Here is an 18,134-nt window from a genome sequence, read left to right on the forward strand (position 1 = left end):
TGTGGAGGAAGAGACAGTAGGGTCTCTGTCAGGGGTGGGATCCTGACAGAGGCTTGGCATTGAAAAGAACGTAACGGGTCCGCGCCAGCTCCGGGAAGCGGCGGGACCCAAGAAAGGACTAGAAGCGAGATAGATTGTGCTGAGTGAGAAACGAGATCAAGCAATAGGAGAATTCCAGTAGGGGTCGTGCTGTAAGACCGGAGCAACACCCTACTGAGGCGCGCTACCGGTGGCCGGAACGCCGAGGGAGTATTATAACATTCAGCTTCAAGCAATACTCTAAACAGCGGCAGGACAGTCAGTTTAAGGCGGGCTGTCTAACACATATCACCTATGAAGTCTTGGGAGGCAATTGCGGGAGAGGGGCGTCTCTAGGGTCCCGGAAGAACTCCAGGCCTATCCGACAAACGGGTGCCGTTCTAACTGTAACATCAGGAAGGGACGGAAGATTAGAAGAACATCATTTAATCGAGTTGTGAGGGAACTTAAGAAACAGACACAACGGTTGTGGGGTACTTTCCGTAAGCACAGCAGGGAAGGACTACAACACATAGCGCTAAGAAGGAAGGCACCGATTTCCACCTGTGAAGTGAACTCTGGAGGTGCCATTGGACCGGCCGGACTTGCGCAGCCTGGTGAACCGTATTCTGGACTGAGGACTCAGAGATCTCCAGTAAAGAGGTAAAGAGACTGCAACCTGGTGTCCTCGTTATTTACCGCGACCTGCACCCCACAACTGCACCGTTACAACACCACTTATTGCACTGGACGTCCCCCACTGACAGACAGGGCCACAGACCGGGTCTAGCCACCGTGACAACCCCAGAGCAGAGACCCAGAGGCCCGGCTCCGGGTACCCCTCGGCCCTGCGGTGGTGTGGGGGCGCTCCAAGTCCTCTAGAGAGCCATAAATAGATGGTTAATAGACTTTGCACTTAAGGAAAATGTTAAATTATTGTTATAAGATAGCACTTAGTAGGTAGAATACCTGTATGGGTAATTGGTTCTATAGATATATAACAACTGTTTTCAATCTGCCTTTTGCACAATGTAAATATGTTCTTATTTGTAACGTTCAAGTGTCCTCACCTCCCATAAAGGGAAGCACTGTTAAATTAATTTGTTTTATAGCATTCCAAAAATGTTGTATGTCTTTTGCTAACATGTATTGTTGTGCTTCCTTTCCCAGTCCGGGAGTACTGGATTTATTGGGGGGGGAGTGCAGCACCCCAGAGTCCTGGTTGTTGCAGTAATGTCGCTCTGCCACAAGGGGGAGTGATATTACGTCTGATGGTACTAAAGGAGTTCACCTTGCCAGGTATCACAAGTCACACACTACACTTCACACTGCAGTCCACCAGGGGGGCCTGCCTTGCTCCTCTCTATTAGGGCACTCCTCACATTAGGGTAAAACTGGTGGGTTGGATAGGAAGTTAGTCAGACGCTGCTGGGTTTGACTCAGTGAGCACCTGTCAGGCAGACAGGGGGAAAAGGAGGAACATCTGAGCTGCAGACAGAGGGCCCCTGTCAGGGGTGGGATCCTGACAGAGGCCTAGCGAGACAGAAAGACACGGAGCTGCGCCTGCCCCACATGCGGCAGCATCCTAAGAAAGGACAAGAAAGGTATGGTATTGTGGAGAGTGAGAAACGAAGTCACAGCACAAGGAGATAATACCGGGAGAAGATCTGCCCCGAGATCGGCAGCCTCCTTCTGAGGCGTGTAGCCGGTGGCCGGAACACCGAGGGAGTAATTGACTCTACGCATTACTTCAGAGACAGGCAGGACAGTCAATTCCAAGTTGGCTGCCCGACCTTAATACCTAAGAAGACACGGTGGCAAATTGTGCCCTGTGAATGGTACTCTGGACTGTGGATGCTGAAGTCTTCAGTAAAGGTAAAGAGACTGCACCCTTTGTGTCCTCGTTATTCACTGCGCCTTACATCGTCCACCATCACCACCTACACTCCTGGGAGGCCCTGGGGATACACTTCACCTGTGGGAAGAAACACCATCTAGCTGCCATTCCATCTCCCCAGCGGACCCCTAAGCAGCTTCGGTCACCCTGACCGAATACCACAGGTGGCGTCACGAACAATTCTCTTATATATAAACTCTTTTACTGAACGTCCCTCAAAGGGCCACGGACCGGGTCGGGCCACCGTGACATCCCCAGAACCGAGAGAGAGACCCCGTACCGAGTACCCCATTGCCCTTAATGTGGGGGCGATCCACTAAGTATGCCTTTTGCAGCACTCCTCAGCACTGCTCTATCTGCATGCAGTTTCCATTTGGCCTTATGGGGCATGGCCAATCTCTGCAAAAATTTAACCCTCTTGTGTCCTGCAGAAATTAGGTTCCTTGGCCTATCCCATTCCAGCAGGGTCTATATTAGGCAGCTCCTCCACAACTCGTTGCTCAAAAGTTGGTTCCTAGCCTGCTAGCACATAGCACCTTGTTTATGCATGGGTTGGCATGACAATATGGGGTCTGCAGGAGACCCCTGTGGTTGTCATAGCCAGATATCTAATGAGCGCCACCGAGCAGTTGACGCTCATAGCAAGTGAGCATTTCTGCTACATAGGGCAGGGCTGAAGAACTGCTGTGTGTATCACAATCAATCAGATGATCGCAGCTACTAGTCTCCCATGGAGACTATTGAAACAGGTAAAAAGTAAAAAGATGTTTTTAAAAATATTAAAATAATAACTATAAAAGTTTAAATCACCCACACAATTTGTTTTTTTAATTCTTAATTTGACACATGATGTACACAGCGGGTGCTGAATACAACTCCCAACATTGTCGCCTGGTCACACTGATCTCAGGGAGACCAGGCGACAATGATGAGAGCTGCCTTCAGCGGGCAGCATCTGGGAACAGTTAACTGTACTGCTTTTCCCAGGCATCGGTACATGTCACAGGGTCATACGGACGGCATATGGATGCCATACAGATGTGACATAAGCAGGTACGGACTGGGGATGAAATTCAGTCCTGGCATTTGAAATCACACAGGCCCATGGTGTCCCCGTCCCCAATAACCAGATGGGATATATTACTAATATTACCCTGGATGGAGGAAAGGAAGATTTTCTACAAGACCAATATTTCTAATTATACCCACGGCATGCTGAGGTAAGGGACGGAGTGACCGGATTTGTGCTCCGTCACAACTGTTAACAGTATGGGGGTCTTGAGAACATTGATTCTGTTAACAATGTATCACACAAGGCAGCCCACAACCAGACCGGCCCTTCTGGCATTTGCCAGAATTGCCAAATGGCCAGTCCGGCCCTGGACATAAGGACAGCAAACCGATATCACACAGATGTCACATATGTACATACGGATGGCACACGGACACGTACCACGAATCTCATCAGTACTGAATTTTCCAGTACAGGAATCGCCAGGACATAGGACGGCGACCTTACGATGCAGAGTTATGAATGAGCTTTCAGTCGATCTGCCACATAAATTGACTGCTGATGCCAATTTCATCTGATTTGAAAGATGCATCAAATTTGCACCATTTCCAAAAGAAGACATACAGTGGTATTTACCAGTGAAAACTGTATCAGAAATATTATTGGGTTTTTTTGTACCAATATTAGTCATCTTAACAAGCCTGTACAGTAAAGGCAATATGTCATTCTCTAATGAGGGTATGCACACAATGCAAAATCAATGATACCTGATAATTCAGCAGCAACAAGTGAATATGATCCCTTATCTGCCATTTTTCTCCTCCATCCTTCCCCATTTAGCAGTATTTATTGTTACGTGCCCTACAGCAAATCTATAAAGGTTGCAAATGGATTGCAATTAGAAAGAACTGAATGCTGAGATGACCTAGCTAAAATGCGATCTTTGACCACTACATACATCAAGCATTACAAGATACAAACTTAAAGTGATGTAGTTAATAGAAGCAAAAACTCTGTGCCAAAGCTCTGGTGGTCCCCGTAAGACATGCCACCATCGAGGCCAGTAATTAGCTATAGCAGTAATGGGCATCTCTGCCAGCAAGTATACAAAGGTTGTTGAGGCCACCTGAGCATCACACAACCCTTCAAAGCAGTTTTTCTCAATCTGTAATGTGCCCCTTAGTTATAGGTAAAGCCCAACTGTGGAGGAGATTTTCATAGAATGGATTATAAGCTGCACAGGTAAGGGTGAATTAAGGATAGTCATGGCCATGGACACATGTGCACCCCCCAAGTCACCTGACATGTCAAGTGATTGATACATAGGTTATCTGGTGCAAATTGGGCAGATAACAATATGGGAAAAACATAAGAAATGAACTGGATATAAGTTGGTATATATGTGATATGTAGGAGCATGTTCACACTGGCCATTAGACAGACAACACCTAAGATAGAAACAAAATGAACATACACCCTGCTGTAAGTAACAAAACCTGCAATAGTACATATAAATAACATATGGAACTTAATAAACACTGCTTTAGATTTAGAAAAGCTTTAAAGCCATCCCATCAACACCAAGGTGTACTCAGTTGGGACAGTCCTAACCTCTAGTATTAAAACCTTACTATTTGTCAAAAATGACTTCAATATTAATAAGGGATGCTCGGAACCAGGCCCCAATTGTGGACAGTGGACACCAAGCAATGAGAAGCTGTATAATATATGCAACATTAGGCCATGTGCACACGTTCAGGATTTTTCGCATTTTTTTCGCTATAAAAATATGATAAAAACGCGAAAAAAACGCTTACATATGCCTCCTATTATTTACAGGGTATTCCGCATTTTTTGTGCAAATGTTGCATTTTTTTCCACGAAAAAATCGCATCGCGGAAAAAAAAGCAACATGTTCATTAAAAATGCGGAATTGCGGGGATTCCGCACACCTAGGAGTGCATTGATCTGCTTACTTCCCGCACGGGGCTGTGCCCACCATGCGGGAAGTAAGCAGATTATGTGCGGTTGGTACCCAGGGTGGAGGAGAGGAGACTCTCCTCCACGGACTGGGCACCATATAATTGGTAAAAAAAAAAGAATTAAAATAAAAAATAGTGATATACTCACCCTCTGATGGCCCCCGAAGTGTTCCCACCTCTCCGGTGCATGCTTTCTCTTCCGTTCCTATAGATGGTGTGGTTCAGGACCTGTGATGACGTTGCTGTCTTGTGATTGGTCGCGTGACCGCTCACATGACTCACGCGACCAATCACAAGCCGCGACGTCATCGAAGGTCCTGAACCACACTGGCATCTATAGGAACGGACACCGCTGAGGAGATTGGCTGTCTGCAGAGGGTGAGTATAACCATTTTTTTATTTTTTTTATTATTTTTAAACATTCTATCTTTTACTATTGATGCTGCATAAGCTGCATCTATAGTATAAAAAGTTGGTCACACTTGTCAAACAGTATGTTTGACAAGTGTGACCAACTTGTCAGTCAGTTTTCCAAGCGATGCTACAGATCGCTTGGAAAACTTTAGCATTCTGCAAGCTAATTATGCTTGCAGAATGCTAAAAAAAAAGGGAAAAAAAACGCAAAAAAAAAAATGCGGATTTCTTGCAGAAAATTTCCGGTTTTCTTCAGGAAATTTCTGCAAGAAATCCGGACGTGTGCACATACCCTTAGGACCATCCCTATTTACTTACAGCAGGATATTTGTTCATTTTGTTTCCATTTTAGATAATAATATGAGCTGGAGATAGCAGGCAGCTGATTGCACAAACGCTTTTCCCATGTAGACAGCACTACACATAGTAAGGATGGATAACATATATTAAGTGATGGCACTATACATAATAAGGTAAGATACTATGTAATAAGGTAAGGCAATATACATAATAGGGGAGGAAAATATGTAATAAGAGATGTCTCTAGACATACTATGAAGGCACACTATATCATAAGGGATGACTCTATACATAAGAGAGGACAATAATAAAAGTTGGCTGTATACATAATAAGAGAGGAAAATATTTAAGAATGGATGCAGGCATACATAATTATTGTTACTCCCAGTGTAGATACAGAATAAATATTTGCATCCAGTAATTTAACAGTGATGTCTCATCTGTTTAGAGTCGTTGTTTTATGTCTCTTATCCATCTGGTAAGACAATCATGCTGACGAAATCCAGCCATGACTCCTCTCTGCTGAGTTTGCCATACAAATTCCTGCATCCTTCTATTAAAGTAAGAAACACCCAAAATACTCTCAGAAATAACCTGAAGCTGACAAAAGTAATTTTTAATTTAAACTTACTGGAGATCAACTAATGAATATCAGACTACACTTTTGAAATGTGGTTTCAAACACAAAGATTTAAAAAAAACTAATGAAAATGGCCTGGACAAAAATGTTGGTACCGCTATAAAGAAAGATAATTATTTTACCATCGAGAAATGTTAAACTAAGGTATGTTCTGCAATTAGCTTCACAGATGTCTACAAAATTGAAATCATTCAATCTGCCTATTTATAGGGTGAAAAGTAGTCACTGTGTTATTTGGTATCACAGTGTGTATCAGACTGAGCATAGACCAAAGAAAGCTATGGAGAGAGATGTGTCAGGAAATTAGAAAGAAAATTATAAACAAATATTTTAAACATAAAGGCCATAAGACCATCTCCAAACACCTTGATGTTCCTGTTACTACAGATGCACATATTATTCAGGGACTGTAGCCAACCTCCCTGGATGTGGCCACAAGATGAAAATTGAAGACAAATTGAAGAGATGGATAATATGAATGGTAACCAAAGAGCTCAGAACAAGCTACAAAGAGAATAAAGGTGATCTCCAAGGTCAAGGTTAATCAGTGTCAGGTTGCATCATCTGTCACAGTCTTGGCCAAAGTGGAATTCATGGAAGATGATCAAGGAGGAAATGACTATTGACAGTAAATCATAGAAAACTGTAAGAAAAAGTTGCGAAAATGCATATTGACCAAAAAACTTTTGGGTGAATGTTCTTTGGAGAAAAGAGACAAAACTGGAGCTTTTTGGAAAGTCATACCAGCTCTATGTTCACAGATGCAAAAATGAAGCATTCAAAGAAAAGAACACTGTCCCTACTGTGAAACATGGAGGAGGCTCCGTTATGTTCTGGGGCTACTTTGCTGCATCTGGCACAGATGTCTGTAATATGTGTGTAGGGTACAATGGTATCTCAAGACTAACAAGGCATTCTAGAGCGAAATGTGCTGCCCAGTGTCAGAAAGCTTGGTCTCATTCGCAGGTCATGGGTCTTGTAACAGGATAATGACCCAAAATACACAGCTAAAAACATCCAAAATGGCTAAGAGAAAAACAATGGAATATTCCAAAGTGGCTTCTATGATCTAAATTCTGTTGAACATGTGAGGAGGAGCTGAAACCTGCAGTCTGGAGAAGGCGCCTTCACAACTGAGACACAATGAGCATTTTGCTCACAAGGATTGGCCCAAAATACATGTGGATAGATGCCGAAATCCCATTGAGAGTTACAGAAATCGTTTGCAGTGGTTGCCTGTAAAGGTTGTGCAACTAAATATTAAGATAACGGCATCATTATTTTTGTACAGGGAAGGTTCATTATGTTTTTTCTCTTGAACCACAATTCAAAAGTAATATATTTTCATTAATTGATATTCAGTAAATATAAATTGAAAATTACTTTTTGAATTTCAAGTTATTTCATCAGTGACCATTGGGGGTTTTCTTACTTTAACAGAACGGTGCCAACAATTTTGTCGAGGTTTGCCTCTTGTATGAAAAAGTTCCATGCTGTGCCCCTGAATACAAATATGGTGTACACTATATATATAATATATATCATTATCACCTTTCTGTGTTGATGACACACATGCATGGGTCTGGCTATTAGTTTCTATTCATTAGGTAAGACAGCCCCCTTCTTCATCACAGTTGATGCAGAAACATAAGGGGGCTGGCTTAGCTATTGAAATGAGCCAGAGAGCTAGGCCCCTTCATATGAATCATCAACACATGATGGGAGAGGAAGCTCTCTCCTGTGTCAATATAAAAGAGGAAGCGGAGCTGCCGGTTTCTTAGATCTGGGCTGACAGCAAGTCATCAGAAGAGAATTGATAAGGAAAGTATATCACAAAGTTGTGTCAATTTCAATTTTGAAATCATCCAATGCAACTTGTATCTTACTGTAAAACCCTATGAAGTAAATATATATATGTAAATTGCTTCATCTACATAGAAAAAAGGAAGGTTACAAATAAGAGAGAGCAGCAAGGTCAGGTGTTACCAATGTGGCAGCCACGGGGTATCTGAAGGGAGTGTGCCCTTTAAATTTTTTCCTATTTCCAGGGCTATTAAAGAGACAAGTAACAACATTTCACCTATCCAAAGAATGGGATAGGTGTCCGGTCACTGGGCCGGCCTGTATTCACTCATATCAGGGTGGTCACACATTTCAAGGCGCCACTCCATTCAATTTATCATATGATGTATCCCTTTCTAAATGTGTACCCTTGAACAACAACATGCAAAAAGCAGACTTAAAATGTACAAAATAATTAATAAAAAAATGTAATAAGCACAAGCATTGCTATCAAATTTATTTGCAACAACATATGTCACTTTAAGCTAAAATATTCAAATAAATCATTATGACATAATGTTCCATTCCTGTGTTAGCTTTCATTACTTCCTGGCGAATGCATATTTTTATCCAAGTGATGTAGGAACGCTACATAAAATAAATACCAGTTTTATTATGTCATTTAAAAAAGGAATTTGCTCTAGATACATAAAATCACTCAGTTTGATACATTGCTGACTACACAATTTGTCAAATATATTTCACATCGAAAATATTTCCTTCTCAAGACACCTGTCTCCATTCTCACTAATAAATTGTACGTAATTAGAGCAAAATGATATTTCTGCTAAAATATGACTTCCTAGATCAGCAACCCTGGTTAATGATGTATTCCACACATACTTGTAGTGATGATCCACATCATGTGAGATTGACAGAAAACTTCCATTTCTATTGGACTTCACTAATTGATTGATTATTCTGCGCTTTAGGAAAATAGATAAGGTCAAAGAAATGTAGGGCTAAAGAAGGAAATATTTGTGATGCTGTAAGGAGTTCTCTTGGCCGACTGTGTATAAGTGGTTGTGCTCAAACGTTTACATTCACCGGAAGAATTTTTGATTTCTTGGCCTTTTTTTTCAGAGAATATGAATGATAATACCAATACTTTTTCTCCACTCATGGTTAGTGTTAGGGCTAGCGGAATAATTATAAGGATGGTATAAGGTGCGTTCGCAGTCCGGGGTCCACCATGCAGAGATGGAACCTGCTGCTGAGTAATGACGGACTATATGGCGGTATAATGTGGATGCACACACGGGTTAGCTTCACCCGGTATGAAGGAAGCCAACCCTGTTGCGTCACAGGGCTGCGGTACCGCACAAAGAATGCAAGCAAGGAGTCACAGAACTCTGTCCCAAGACTCAGGGAAAGAGTTCCTCTAGACCTCTTGCGCTCGACACGCTACTGTGGTGTCAGAGATTAACAGAACTAATAATTTTCTGTACAAGAGTGCCTGCAGTGCTGCTCTGGCGAACTCCACTAACCACCCAGACTTGGGTCAGGAGAGCGCATGGCGCCGCACTGGTGGTCACTGCTGTCAGTCGCTGTATCGTGTGCTAGCTGTGCGGGATAGCACTGTCAGGCGCTTGGTAGCTTCCACCATTCACGAACAGTCAACAACACTAGGGATGGGAATGATTCAGAGATTTCATCCATCGACAGGCATACATCCACACACACACAAAAATAAGGTTATACTAGCACATGGCCGTGCGGCCATGCCAACCTTTTATAGCGGAAGCTCTCCAGGACCTTTCCTGTGGTCCAATAGGAGCTGCTACAGGACCTGAGCATGTGACCCCCGACCTCCAATGAGAAGTCATCCCTTGGGCATGCTCAGAAGAAGAAAAGCAGGACTTAGTCACAGGGTCGCCTGCTCGCCGCTGATCAGTACTGGTTACAATGGCTGAGCCTGGAAGGACAGCAGTAACCAGGCGCAGAGTATCAACTTGAGCCAGACGCTGGGACCGACGTCTCTGCTGAGCAGGCTCCACTGTGGCTGGAGGAGAATGGGAGATGGTTCGAGATTCCCCCTGTGCAGCGGCGGGAACTCAACACCTAACAGTTAGTGGTTGGGTGAAGCCATTTATTGTCAAACTACTGTGTTTTCTCTTTTTAAATAATGACATCATGAAATCCATCAGGGCATGGCCAAACAATCAAATACACCTTCCTACCTACGTGTTTTCCCTTTATCTCCAACCCCTGACCCCTACTTTGATTGACAGCTCTGGCTTTATATAGCCAGAGAAGGGCAGAGATAGATGGAAAACAAGTAGGTGGGAAGGGGCGCATAAGTGTTTGTCCACATCAAGGGTGCACCAAACGACTGTATAATATGCTGCTAATCCCACATCTTTTTTTTTTTTTTGCTAATATTTTTACTAATTTAATTTCATGACAAAATGTTGTGCCAAGTTATTGGTGCCTATAAGCAAAGATCTGGACTATTCTGGTTCCTACCAATGCTTCTGAGATATACAGTAGACCCCACGCTCCCTGAAGAAGGATATTCGAAACGTACGTCGGGGTAGAGGGAAGTCTGACAGCAGCGGCCATAACCCAGCATTATCCACTTTACAGATAACTTCCACATATATAACAGCTGTTCACGGTCTATTATTACTTATGCGGTACTGACACTCTATTAGAGATACTTTTGCGCATGTACTTGCAATTTTTGTATATATTCTTTGCAGTATGCAGGTACTTTATAGTTGGATTTATGTACTTTGTATCACTTACATTTTTACGAGATCATGACTCTGTATCTTCTGTTATAACAATTGAAAATACTGGATAGTGGATCTGAGTGCAATATAAGCATTGGAATTTCCTTGCACACTGTTAGAGCTACGATCATGCTCTCTTTGTAAGGCTGGCCCGTTACTGTTTTCTCTGTCACATTCTGAGGCACTCTGTTAATTTATGTGTATTTAGTTTTAATCATTTTTCTAAATAAAATATTGTTATTTTAATCCATGTAATTGTCACATGTGTCTCTACCATCACAAGTGTGGATTGCTGGTGGTGGCACTGTTGATTATATAATGTGTGCAGTAGAAAAATATCTAGAAACTATTAAGAGCAGCCATTGCAGAAATAAGTATGAAATGAAATCTTGGTTGGAGAGCAACTGATTGAGCGAGACTAAACAGTGTTGGGAAATTTTCTACTGGTTATGTGTGTGAGATTTCCTACCTTGAGTGACCTTCTTCATACTGAGTGTAATAACGTTAGATCTCAGCATGTACCATATGAAGCCACAAAGTACAATTAGTAGAAGTGCCCTTTAAATATTTACTTTAACACAGAGAAAAACATAACTGCTGTCAGTTATTGCAGTAAATTGCCAGCTAAGTGACCTTTCTATGAAATACATTAACAGCTGTAAAATGTTCAACTGGTCACACCGGCTTACAATGTACCAGGCTAGTCTAATTATAACATAGGAGTCCCGGCTGTGGTCTGCTTTATTGAAAACCCTCTGCTATTTAGAACCTGGAAAGCATTCACTTTTACAAATCTCCCAAAGCATTTTTTAAAGAAGACATTTTATAACAGGAGATTAAGAAAATAAACAACAAAAAACATTTATTGTATAAATTCTATAGTACAAATCCATAGTACAGGTAGATAAGGAATCAATGGCAAGTAAGTGGGTTTGCAGAAATGGTGCAATGATTCAGGTACAAAGGCACGGGCACATGTTATATTGCTAAAGTTTTTTACTTTTTTGGCCAACCAGTGCAAATTGAATGGAAAATTGGTGAATAAAGCAATGGCGGATATCCTCAATCAGGCAGGGGTATTTTTCTGCATGAGAAAAAAAGGACCACTTTTTATCAGTGAGATAATCCAGCTTTGTTCATTGTTACCATCAGTAAGGCATCTGTTTCTCTTCTATGAAAAAAACAAAACAAAACTTTTCATATCCATAAGGGTATGATTCCACTGTCCGGATTGGCAGTGCTTTGGACGCAGCTCCATCCAAAGCGCTGCCGGCTTTTCTACAAGTGGTGATTCCGAATGTGTTCATTGAACCATGCGGAATCACCGCATCCTATACATAGGACGGTGATATTTATCTTGCGGATACAGAGCGTATCCGCAAGATAAATAGACATGAATGTGCGTATACGCATGTCTGCCACTTGCGTCTTTGAACGCATAGTGGAAATGGGAATTCATAAAATCCCATCCACTATGCTGTAACATCTGGACGCAGCAAATACTAAACGTGGAAACATACCCTTAGGGCTCATTCAGACATCAGTATTTTTGACGTATGAGAAAAACAGGCCAATTATTATGATCAGCGTGTGGTCTGAGTGTAATCAGTTTTTTTCGTGTATAGAGAAAAAAAAATGAAAACGTTTCTCCACCTTCTCCTTTCTGACAGTCCGTGAAAATTTGACAGCACTCAGATGACATCCGAGTGTAGATCGATTTATTCATGGACCCATAGACTTGCATTGTCCAATTTTGATGTGGATCAAAATTGGACAAGTCTCAGCTTTCATTTTTTAAAGAGTCCACTCAATACGAAGAAAAAATTGTACATGTGACCTGCCCCGTAGACTGTCATAGGTACGAGTGTTATCTGTAAAAAAACACAGAAGCACTCAGACAAGAAAAACGGATGTCTAAATGAGCCCTTTAGCAGTAAAAAGTAGACAGCACTTGGCTGAATCATGGCTCTCATCCGCGTGTTATCTGTTTTTTTCATGGACCCATTGACTTCAGTGAGTTTGATCCATGGAATATAAATATGTTTCCATATTATTATTTTTGTGGCCACTCAGTCCACAAAAATCACATGCATGTGAACAGCCCCACATAATGATACGTAATGATACACTTACTATCCATGAAAAATATGAATAGAGCATGAATGTAAGAAACAAACGTCTCAAAGAGGCTTTAGCTTTATGCTTTGAACAAGGTTTCTTGGTCTGGTTGTATCTTTAAGTAAGGCCGGTTTCACACGTCAGTGTCTCCGGTACGTGTAGTGACAGTTTTCTCACGTACCGGAGACACTGACACATGTAGACCCATTCAAATGAATGGGTCTATGCACATGCCTGCGTGTTTTCACGAACCATGTGTCCGTGTTGAAAACACGTAGACATGTCCGTTTTTCTCCGGCAGCACGGTCCACAAAGCGTCCCGCACGCACTACAGTAAGCGCTGTCCCCGCGTGTGGTGCTGAAGCCGGCATTCATCCATTCGCCCCTGCTCGGCTGAAAGCAGAGCTAGCAGGAGAGAAGGGATGAAAGATCAAGTTTTTTTTGTATAAATTAAAGTTTGGGATCACCTCCCGCAACCCACCCCACCCCCCGCGCACCCGCCTGCTTGAAGAGAAATACTCACCCAACTCCCGCGATGCCTGCTCTCAGTGCCGGCAGCTCATCCTGTGTGAGCGGTCACGTGGTACTGCTCATTAAGGTGATGAATATGCGATGAATATTCAATGATGTCGTTCAAAAGTACAACTCGTTTCACAAAAAATAAGCCCTCACATGGCCATATTGATGGAAAAATAAAAAAGTTATGGCTCTGGGAAGGAGGGGAGCGAAAAACGAACACGGAAAACGGAAAATCCCAAGGTCATGAAGGGGTTAAAAAAATTTTTTTCCTTATTTTTTAAAACTTTTTTTTGTACTTTTGCCATGCTTCAATAGCCTCCATGGGAGGCTAGAAGCTGGCATAGCCTGATCGGCACTGCTACATAGCAGCGATCATCAGATTGCTCCTATGTAGCTGAATTACAGGTTTGCTATGAGTGCCGACCACAGGGTGGCGCTCACAGCAAGCCAGCATCAACAACCATAGAGGTCTCAAGGAGACCTCAGGTTGTCATGCCGATGCATTGCTGACCCCCGATCATGCGACGGGGTCGGCGATGCATGCATTTCCGGCCCGATGGCCGGAAGCGGTAGTTAAATGCTGCTGTCAGCATTTGACTGCGGCATTTAACTAGTTAATAGTGGCAGGCGGATCGTGATTCCACCTGCCGCTATTGTGCGCACATGTCAGCTGTACAAAACAGAGGACATGTCGCGACTTTGATGTGGGCTCACCGCCGGAGCCCACATCAAAGGGGGAAACACGACATGCGCCGTACTAGTACGGCGCATGTCGTGAAGGAGTTAAGGGTATATATAAAATGTGCTTCACATTATAAAACATTAATATAATCCCCAAATCTGGGGTATTACATTTGTCCAAATGGGGAGAGGTGTAAGACCTAACACAGGACCAGACGTGCTTTCATTGTGGAAGTAAGGGTGGATGCAGACCACCAAATTGTCAGTCCAAGTGCATTACGACATAATATTGGATCGATGTTAGTCTATGGGGCCGTGCACATGTCCGATTTTTTCCTCGTTCAGAGTCTATTCGAAGAAAAAAAATCAACTGACAGGTTTCATTTGAAGAGGGCTATAAGGTGATTGATACAGTTTACAAAGGAAAACACTTGTGATGCGTTCCTGCCAGTATCTTTATTTTTATACCATCAGTTGCCTGTAATTTTTTCATGGATATTCCTTAAACTTGGGTGTGCTGTTTCTAAATTGCTGCAGAACATTGATGAAAGCAAAGATATGAAATTGTCGCTGTCTTTTCAACAAACACTGCACAAATCAATAATACTTACTGTATATAAGAAATAAATGTTATAATATATCTTGTCATAGAAATATGTTTCTTCACTTCTCCTCCTCCCGTCTCCTGAACTCACTATTCATTGTGAAAAATGGATCAAATCTATCGAGAGCAAGAGCAACCATCAGATTACAGCCACCTATTGATGTCCATGCAAAGGAAAAGAAGAGGGTGGAGGAGAAGAGTGAGAGAATAGGCAAAAGGAGACACAGACTATCCTTCAACTTTGTAGTAGTGTTGACCTCGGTGTTGCAGTCAAGGTGGAATTTCTCAGTACTGTTGTATAATGTTCCCCTGGCTGCTGCTGCTTCTAAACAAGCACTAAAGTACATTCCTCTTGTCTCTGCAGTGTCTGTGAAACTCTTGGGAAGAGCAAATCTGGTTGAAGCAAATGAACTGGTCCCTGAATATGTAAAAAAAAAAATTGGATTTTTTCTGCATCTGATTTTTTTGCCATTAGTTTTTTATCAGTTCAGCTAACGAGCCACCATTTTTCTGAATTGCAGAAGATCGGAAAAAAATCCCTGTCTCGCCGCTCATGTATTCTACCACTGAAGATAAGAAACAAGCCCAAGTTAGTGCTTTGGGAAACCAGCATTGCGACATCCCATCAACATGTCGCAAGTCATGTCACTAACATCTAAGGCTTGCTCAGCGCTTGGAAGACCCTCTGCTCAATAAACATGACGATATAAGCGAAGGGCATGCATGTAGGGAAACATGTATGTTTGCTACGATGTGACAGGTGAGTGGCGAGTTTTTTTTTTCACTTTTTCAACCCATGTCATTATCTTTGTGGTGGTGTGGAGAGATCCCAAAACTAGTGTATATAATATTTAATTTGTATAAATTTTTAATACATTTTATGCAAACTGAATTTCCTGGCAAAATTCAGGAGAACTACCAAATTTGAATTTCGGCAGAATTTGCTCATCATTAAGAGACATCAAAGCAGCTGTTTTCTACCCACATGCTTAGAGACAACTGAAAAATTGAGATAAAGCCTGCAGAGTGAAAAACTAGTCAAAAATGCATTATACAAGTCACAAACTGGCCAGAAATATTTTACATCTGTACACACACAGCAGGCTTGTCTGAAAAAGTTATCTGAAATGACAAGTACACTTTGAGCAACCTTAAACGATCAATCACAACATAAGTATCAATTAAACTTGGCACTCAGACGAAAAAGGAAAAAATTCCTTTGTGAGAATTGAGTTCCTTTTTAATTTGCATTCATAATGATGGTACTTACCATTGCGACGCAGCTCGCTATTACACGTGCCATTGCAACAAGGTTCCTTCTCCATGGGCATTCAGTTCTGACGAAGGTCTCTAGCAGGACTGAAAACATTCAACAAATATGAATGCAAAATACAATAAAAAGGAACTCAATTCTCACAAAGGAATGTTTTGCCAAGTTTAATTGATATTGCACGTGACAGGTTGGACGCCCTACTTGAGCACCTCATCCTGGATTTTTAGAGTGCCATATAGTAAGCCATACAATCACAACATAAAAGCTGCTTGCTTAATTCTCTTCCTCGTGCCACCAAAACAGTTCTGATCCATCAAGGCATGGACTTCATGAGACATTTAAAACTATCCAGTGGTAACTTCCGCCAAGATGTTAGCAGCAGATCCTTTAATGCCTATATGTTACTGGATGGAGCCATAATGGAGTGTATAAGTTTTTCCATTACGTTCCACAGATTGCATTTAAACAATTTTGGAGGCCTAGCCAACACCTTGAACTCGGTCTTAAACCATTCCTCAACAAAGTCTGTAGTCTGGTAAAATGCGTTGTATTACTGAAAGAAGCCATCTCGATTAGGGAATATTGCATGAAGGATTTGCAACAAAATTTAGGTAGGTTGTGTGTCTCAGAGTAACTCTGCATAAAAGCCAAGATGCAAGATTTCCAAGTAGAACATGGCACTGCACTGTTTTCTCCAACTATTCTTCTTCACATAGTGCATCTTGATGCTATCTCTTCCAACTTCCATCAAACCTTTTTCCAGGTGTCATTGTAAAGAGATAAACAACAGTATTTACTTCACCTGTGAGTGGTTATGGCCAATTGGTATGTCATATCAAGACCCTTACGAGGATTGCAATGTGACTAAATGGTCATTTTAAGTTAAGGAACATGCAGTGACTCATATATTGTATCTAATGGTTTTAGATAAGGAAACCATGCCTCTTCTTTCACTAGTAGGATTCGTTGTACTGTAGATGCAAAGAATCAATGGCAAACCAAGTAACGTGGAATAGGACCTCAACAGTAAGGTGATAAAAAAAGTCATAAACCCCCCCTCATCTTTGAGTTGAAGTTGGCCCCATTGACTACTTGGCTCAACAGCATAGTTTGTGCCTGTAACACTGCTATAGTTACGCCCAAGATGAGTATTATAAAATGGATGAGGTGACTTGAAAGAAGTCTTTCCATTGGAGGCTAATTCTACAAAATGGTTTAGAGTGTTTGCTCCTGTTTTAATTTTTTTTTAAAGTAAATAGGTCTTCTGTTGAGGTCTCTGCTTTAATAGATCCTATGTAAACATATTAATTTGCTCGCTCCTGGATGAGTGGGCTTTTTTCACTTATTACTCACAAAATAAACATGTAGCCTGAGGTATAAGCTACATCCCTGGAAGATAAATCCTTGCGATGCTTTTGCAGGATAACAGAACAAACATCGTTATTGTCCTCAGCAGAAAACAAAATGGGTCACGGAACAATTAGACGGCACAGAGGGATCATGTTATTGCTGTCTGATGAGCAGCTAAATGTGTACAATGACATCTGAGTATCCATTGAATATTGGCTGTTTAATGTCATAGGAAAGTACCACAATCTAGAATATCCTATCATACTATCCCGTCTCTTAATTACTAACCAGATTTCATTCTATATTTGGGAATGCATGGCTTTGGACTTCATCCCAATAGGTTTTAGAGAGTTGTACAAAGGTACCACTAAAAAGGTGTCGGAGGATTTAGGAGTACTGCAGACAAAAATGTGAAATAAGTCACCATAGTACTTGTTTTAAAGGAAAGGCCATCATTCAAACTGTGCTTTCTGCAATTTTTTGATGTGTAAGAAACCGCTACTGTTCTTCCCGCGGCATCTTCCAAATGTTCCCTACTGGCATCATCCACAGTCTAGTAGTTACACCTAAGACATGAGTATATTTGTCTTCCCTTCATGATGAGATATGAAGCAATTAACCCTGCATCCGAGCCCATCATTGCAAGAATTTGTTAGGACTACTTTCCATCATGTACCTCCATTGAAAGAGTCCGAATGTGAAGCATACCATAGCATACGTCACCCATAGGGTCCCATTGTAACTGTACA

General features: G+C 41.8%; 1 protein-coding gene across 2 annotated transcripts in view; it reads right to left on the minus strand.

Moving 5' to 3' along the window:
• Positions 1-18,134, minus strand: part of LOC143784206 (voltage-gated delayed rectifier potassium channel KCNH8-like) — a 730,833-nt gene that overhangs the window by 678,916 nt on the left and 33,783 nt on the right. The window lies entirely within an intron of this gene.

The sequence above is a fragment of the Ranitomeya variabilis genome, chromosome 7, assembly GCF_051348905.1.
Source record: "Ranitomeya variabilis isolate aRanVar5 chromosome 7, aRanVar5.hap1, whole genome shotgun sequence".
NCBI classification, from domain to species: domain Eukaryota; kingdom Metazoa; phylum Chordata; class Amphibia; order Anura; family Dendrobatidae; genus Ranitomeya; species Ranitomeya variabilis.